At 42.7% G+C, this 7,167-nt stretch overlaps 1 non-coding gene across 1 annotated transcript; it reads left to right on the forward strand.

The window, feature by feature from the left end:
• Window positions 1-3,761: 3,761 nt before the first annotated feature.
• LOC113219674 lies at window positions 3,762-3,868 on the forward strand. The gene has a single exon (XR_003306633.1). It is a non-coding gene; the product is annotated as a U6 spliceosomal RNA (small nuclear RNA).
• The last annotated feature ends 3,299 nt before the right edge of the window (window positions 3,869-7,167 follow it).

Raw genomic sequence — 7,167 nt, forward strand, 5'->3', positions numbered from 1 at the left:
ATCTGTCATTTTACAGGCCTGGAAGTCTGAAGTCTGTGGTCAGTCTCACTGGGTTACAGTTGAAGGGTTGGCAGGGCCTATTCCTTCTGGAAGCTCTAAGGGGAGAATCAGTTTCCCTGACTTCTCCACCTCCTGGGGGAACCTTCATTCCTAGGTTTGTAGCACTTTCCTCCCTCTTCAACCTCCACTTTCATCATCACATGACCTCTGCTCCGGCTCTGACTCACCTGCCACCCTCTTCTAAGAGCCCTTATGATGACATGGAGCCCACTGGATATTCCAGGATAATCTCTCCATCTCAAGGTCCTTGACTTAAGCACATCCCCAGAGTCCCTTTTGTCATATAAGGTAACATTCCCCAGTTCTGTGGATTAGGTCATGGCTCTATTTGGAGGAGTCATTATCCACACCACATCACCCCTCCTGGGGTCAAGGCATACCTTATTACATAGCTGGGCCATTCATCCCTTCCTAGGCTTATCTAAGAAATTTATGTCCTAGGGAATCCCCAGGGTGGAGAGAAAATAAGGTCCTCCAGGAGCTGATCAACAGGGACCCACGCGAGGGCCAGGCTGCCAGCCTAGAGCCTCCCACTCAGGAGTGGGGGAATCTCACACGTTCACTTTGCCCTCCTGTTATAAATTATAACACCATCAGATCTTGAGACTTATTCACTAGCATGAGAATAGCAGGGGAAAAACCTACTCCCATGATTCAATTACCTCCTACTGGGTCCCTTCCACAACACGTGGGGATTATAGGAGCTAAATTTCAAGATGAGATTTGGGTGGGGACACAGACAAACCATATCACTGGTTTTCCCCCAGGTTCCCCCATGTAAGTCAGTGGATGCAGATGGGTACTTGTGACAAAGGGCACCGTTGTGGTCCAGACACCGAATACACTGAAGTCCCAGCTCCTGCCCTGCCAGGATAGCCTAGCCCACCTGCCAGGGCCTCCCCTTAACCAACTCCCTCTTCAGAAGGTGCCCATATATTCAAGAGACAGTTTTCATAATTTTCTTTTCTTTCTTTCTTTCTTTCTTTCTTTCTTTCTTTCTTTCTTTCTTTCTTTCTTTCTTTCTTTCTTTCTTTCTTTCTTTCTTTCTTTCTTTCCTTCCTTCCTCCCTCCCTCCCTCCCTTCCTCCCTTCCTTCGCTTTCTTCTTTTTTTTTTGAAACTTTTGCTCTGTCACCCAGGCTGCAGTGCAGTGGCACGACTTTGGCTCACTGCAACCTCCACCTCCCGGGTGCAAGCGATTCTCATGCATCAGCCTCCGAAGTAGCTGGGATTACAGGCTCCTACCAGCATGCCCAGCTAATTTTTTGTATTTTTAGTAAAGATGGGGTTTCACTATGTTGGCCAGGCTGGTCTCAGACTCCTGACTTTGCAATCTTCCTGCCTCGGCCTCTCAAAGTGCTGGAATTACAGGAACTTGCCACCATGCCTGGCCCAGAAATTTTGTATTTTTAGTAGAGTCAGGGTTTCACCACGTTGGCCAGGCTGGTCTTGAACTCCTGACCTCAGGTAATCTTCCCGCCTCGGCCTCCCAAAGTGCTAGGATTACAGGCGTAAGCCACTACACCTGGCCTAGTTTAAACATATTAAAATCTTGTTTAAATTTTGAAATAAAATCTCAATTTGATTTTTAAAAAACTCTGTCCAGATTGTGATGACTGACATTTGTAACTTTCAGCACTTTGGGAAGCTGAGGTGGGAGGATCGCCCAGGAGTTCAAGACCAGCCTGGGCAATATAGGGATACCTAGTATCTCTAAAAAATAAGAATAATACAAAAATTAGCTGAGTTTGGTGGTGGGCTCCTGTGATCCCAGCTACTTGGGAGGCTGAGGCAGAAGGATTGCTGGAACGAGGAAGGTCAAGGTTGCAATGAGCTGAGATTGCACAACTACACTCCAGCCTGGGCAACAGAGTGAGACTCTGACTCAAAATAATAATAATAATAATAATGATAATGATAATAATAATAATAATAATAATAATAATAATAATGCTGAGTGCCATAAACCAGGAACCACAATGACAACAAGTCAGAAGTGTATCGAGTCAGGGCCCACTGAGAGCCAGTGGAGAGTCTGACTGAGGGGACTCTGCCCTTTTCCAGAAGGTGGAGGTGCAGAGGAGCTCGTAAGGATCATGGCTTCTCACCCTGGCCCTGAACCCACTCACATCAGCAGCTCTCTGCACAGCCAACCGGCCAGCTCACACCAATAAATTAAACCTTCTTATTTCTTGCTGGACACAGTGGCTCATGTCTGTAATCTCAGCACTTTGGGAGGCTGAAGTGAGAAGATCATTTGAGGCCAGAAGTTCAAGACCAGCCTAGGCAATATAGGAAGACCCTGCCTTTACAGAAAATTAATTGGGACTGATGGCATGTGACTGTGGTCCCAGTTACTCAAGAGGCTGAGGCAGGAGGATCTCTTGAGCTCAGGAGGTTGAGGCTGCAGTGAACTATCACACCACTGTACTCCAGCCTGGAGGACAAAGCAGACCTTGTTTCATTAGGAAAAACAAAAAAATAAAAAACAAAAAAGAAGCAAACTAGCAGGTCTGATCCAGACTTAAGAGGAGGGTATCGGCCAGGAATGGTGGCTCACGCCTGTGATCCCAGCACTTTGGGAGGCTGAGGTTGGAGGATCACTTGAGATCAGGAGTTCAAGACCAGCCTGGCCAAATGGTGAAACCTCGTCTCTACTAAAAATACAAAAATTAGCTGGGCATGGTGGCATGCACCTGTAATCGCAGCTACTCAGGAGGCTGAGGCATAAGAATCGCTTGAACCTGGGAGGCTGAGGTGGCAGTGAGCCGAGATTGCCCTACTGCATTCTAGCCTGGGCAACAGAGCAAGACTCTGTCTCAAAAAAAAAAAAAAAAAAAAAAAAAAAAAAAAAAAAAGGCCCTTCAAATTGAGCCATTTGCACGATGCCTGAATTCCTGCTATAGCCCCAGCCAACTGACTTTTCAATCTCTGTCTGCACAATAACATGGTTAGAAAAGGTATCCCAGTTATATTGCAATGAAAAATGTCTACCTGTAACACTATTTCTCGCAGGCACCTATAACCTGTGGAAAGGGTAAAAAGCTCAGAAGATTCTATTGTCTATTTTATTTTATTTATTTATTTTTGAGGCCGGGTCTCATTCAGTTATCCCAGTTGGAGTGCAGTGGCATGATCATAGCTCACTGTAGCCTCAAACTCTCAGGCTCAAGTAGTTCTCCTGCCTCAGCCTCCCAAGTATCTAGGACTACAGATTTGCACCACCACACCCAGGTTTGTTTTTTTTTTTTTTTTTTTTTTTCCTGTAGAGATGGGGGTTTCACTATGTTACCCAGTCTGGTCTCAAACTCTTGGCCTAGAGTGATCCTCCCATCTTGGCCTCCCAAACAGATGGGATTACAGGCCTGAGCCACCATGCCTGGCCTCACATATTTTGATGTATAAAACACCAAAGATCCTTTTAAGGAGCTGAACAAACCAGTAATTTTTAAAGAAAAAAGTAATGGGAGTGTCTAGTACAACCAAAACCAGGCATCAAAGTGAGCAGTTAAAAATTCCAGGCTGGGTACAGTGCCTCATGCCTGTAATCTCAACACTTTGGGAGGCCCGGGAGGGAGAATTGCTTGAGCCCTAAGAAGTGAAGGTTGCAGTGACCCATGATTATGCCACTGTATTCTGACCTGGAAGACACAGTGAAACCCCATCTCAAAAATAAACAAATCAATTAATCAATCCAGAACCAGTGCTCACTATGGCAGCACACATACTAAAATTGACATGACATGGAGAAGATGAGCATGGTCCCTGTGAAAGGATGACACACAAATTCATGAAGCATTCCATATTTAAAAAAATATTTCAGAACGAAGAAAATAAATGAATCAAAAGAAAGGGAAGACCCTGGTGATTCCTTTGATATTAGAAAAAATTAGCTGGGCACAGTGGCTCATGCCTGTAATCCCAGCACCTTGAGAGGCAGAGGCGGGCAGATCACTTGAGGTCAGGAGTTTGAAATCAGCCTGACCAACATGGTGAAACCCCATATCTACTAAAAGTACAAAAATTAGGCTGGGTGTGGTGGCTCACGCCTGTAATCCCAGCACTTCGGGAGGCCGAGGCGGGTGGATCACCTGAGGTCAGGAGTTTGAGACCAGCCTGGCCAACATGGTGAAACCCTGTCTCTACTAAAAATACAAAATGGAGCCAGGCATAGTGGCAAGCACCTGTAATCCCAGCTACTCAGGAGGCTGAGTCAGGAGAATTGCTTGAACCTGGGAGGCAGAGGTGGCAGTGAGCTGAGATCGCGCCACTGCACTTCAGCCTGGGCGACAAAGCAAGACTCCATCTAAATAAATAAATAAATAAATAAATGTACAAAAATTAGCCGGACGTGGTGGCACATGCCAGCAATCCCAGCTACGTGGGAGGCAGAGGCAGGAGAATCGCTTGAACCCAGGAGGTGGAAGTTGCAGTGAGCTGACATCACACCACTGCACTCCAGCCTGTGTGACAGAGTGAGTCTGTCTAAAAAAATAAAATAGGCTGGGCATGGTGGCTCACATCTGTAATCGCAACCTTTTGGGAGGCTGAGGTGGGCAGATCACCTGAGGTTGGGAGTTTGAGACCAGCCTGGCCGCCAGCACGGTGAAATGCCGTCTCTACTAAAAATACAAAATTAGTCAGGTGTGGTGGCACATGCCTGTAATCCCAGCTACTCAGGAGGCTGAGGCAGAAGACTGGGTTGAACCTGGGAGATGGAGTTTGAGTTGAGCTGAGATCCCGCCATTGCACTCCAGTAACAAGAGTGAAACTTCGAGGAAAAAAAAAAAAAAAAAAAAAAAGCCTTTCCGAGGCAGAGTAAGATTCATAAAATGTCTTCATAATATAGAAGAAATGTGTTAACTCTGTTCCCAGTAATCAACTCTGAACCCTGAGCACTCTCAGTTCCCAGTATTCAAACTGAGTCATTCAGGAAAAATTGGGATCTCTGTAAGGAGGCAGAAAAAGGTGTTTGGGGGAGGGTCACATCATCGCACATAAATGCTTTCTACATGCACCTGTTAGGATCTTAATCTAATTGGTCTATCATTTGCTTGGCTAGATAGTTACTGAATCTAGCCATACTATTTTTTTTTTTTTTTGCAGATAATGACATCTGTTACCTCTAAGTTTCATACAATAACATGCTAAGCTGAAACATGAGTCTTTTGTTAATTTACCCTAAATTGAGGGACTACATTTCCAATTTCTAATCTTTCAATGTGAAAGCAAATAAAAGAAATGTGTGTATGTAGTATGCATTTTCTTGCTTAACTATCAAAATTCTTGTCATATTGCCTTGGACACTCTAGGCAGCCACCTAAAAAATATTCCCTCCTAATTTTTTAGCCAGGACATTAGATTTCAAAAGATCAAGGACTTAATAATTGGTCTAAGCCAAAATCTTGTCTTTGCTTCTTTCAAAGAACATAGCAGTTATGCCAAGCCATTTAAAAATGTGGATCTGATGACTTTTATTTTATTTCAAATGTTTTCTCTAATTGTTTGCTCTATTTGTCTTATTGCGTTAATGTAAAAGAGAAACTACATAATAATTTATGCATTCAAGAAATATTCATGTTAAGGTGATCAAAGTTCAATAGTGTATTACAATATAGTAGAATACTCTAAAATTAGAAAATCAGATTATTTATAAATTCACTAATTTTTCAACATTTTCCAATGTTGAAATTAAATAATTGGCTATGCTTTTTCATGATAAATTCAAATCTAGGATAGTACTCACTGGTCTGCATTTTTTTTTCTTTTTTTTGGGGGGGGGCGGGGAATGGAGTTTCACCCTTGTTGCCCAGGCTGGAGTGAAATGGCGCAATCTTGGCTCACCACAACCTCTTTCTCCCAGGTTCAAGCAGTTCTCCTGCCTCAGTCTCTTGAATAGCAGGGATTACAGGCATGCACCGCCATTCTTGGCTAATTCTGTATTTTTAGTAGCAATGGGGTTTCTCCATGTTCATCAGTCTGGTCTCAAACTCACTAACTCTGGTGATCCGCCTGCCTCACCCTCCCAAAGTGCTGGGATAACGGGCATGAGCCACCGCACCCTGCTGGCATTTTTGTCATGAATTATGTAAAACTGAGTTGCCATAATGGTGCAGAAATGCTAATTTGATCAGAATGAGAAGGAATACAGCCTTGTTGGTAGATGATTGGTATCCCAGAGGCTGGTCATTTACTTCAGCTGTGTAGACATTGCTTCATAATGCCAGTGAGCCCTTTCAACCAAGTTGCCTTTGTTTCCATTGATGTGGTCATGTTCTGGTCTGTTTTTCTTAAGCTGTCCCAGATGAGGGGTGCTTGTTTCTTGCATAAATGAGATCCCTTCTTTTTCCTCTGCCATGAGATCCTCCTATTCTCTCTATTGAAAGCAACATGTTGAAGGCAGAAATGGAGACAATATACAAATATATCCCTTTCCATGTGGCCACCATAAACAGTTTATGACATCACTTACCAAGAAGTTTGATTAATTTCAGGGAAGCAGGGCTGTTTTTCTATGATGTGCTCTTTCTCTTAAAAGTACCTCTGATTTAGTCTAATCAAGATAATCTCTCTTATGATAAACAGGAAGCCAATACATTAATAACCTAATTACACGAATAATGTCCTGCCGCAGTCACACATTTTCTTACACTCAAGAGAAAAGGATTACACAGCAGGAGTGCACGGAAGTGGAAATCTGAGGGTCATCTGAGAATTTTGCCTACGCACCTGAATAGATTTCTAAAATCGCCTTTCAGTTGCTTTTGTTGTCTTTCTAAGTAAACAAAGATATCATCTGCAAACAATAATTAATTGAACTGCTTTTCAATTTTGTTCATTAAAATAATTATTTATATTTTTCTGGCTTACATGAAGTATTTCTTATTTATAATATACATTCACACATATACATAACAATACAAATGTATCTATTTTCATTTTTGTTAAATTTTTAAGAAGGGATGTTAAAGGTAACTTCTTTTCTTTTTTTTTGTTTTCTGTTATGCAAGTTTTATTTGTACAAATATAAGCATTTAAATAAAACAAACAAAAGGGTTAATGAATCTTCTTAACCACATTAAAGAATATACAGAATTGTGCCTGATTTT

This window comes from Piliocolobus tephrosceles, unplaced genomic scaffold (genome assembly GCF_002776525.5).
Source record: "Piliocolobus tephrosceles isolate RC106 unplaced genomic scaffold, ASM277652v3 unscaffolded_77, whole genome shotgun sequence".
Taxonomy (NCBI): Eukaryota; Metazoa; Chordata; class Mammalia; order Primates; family Cercopithecidae; genus Piliocolobus; species Piliocolobus tephrosceles.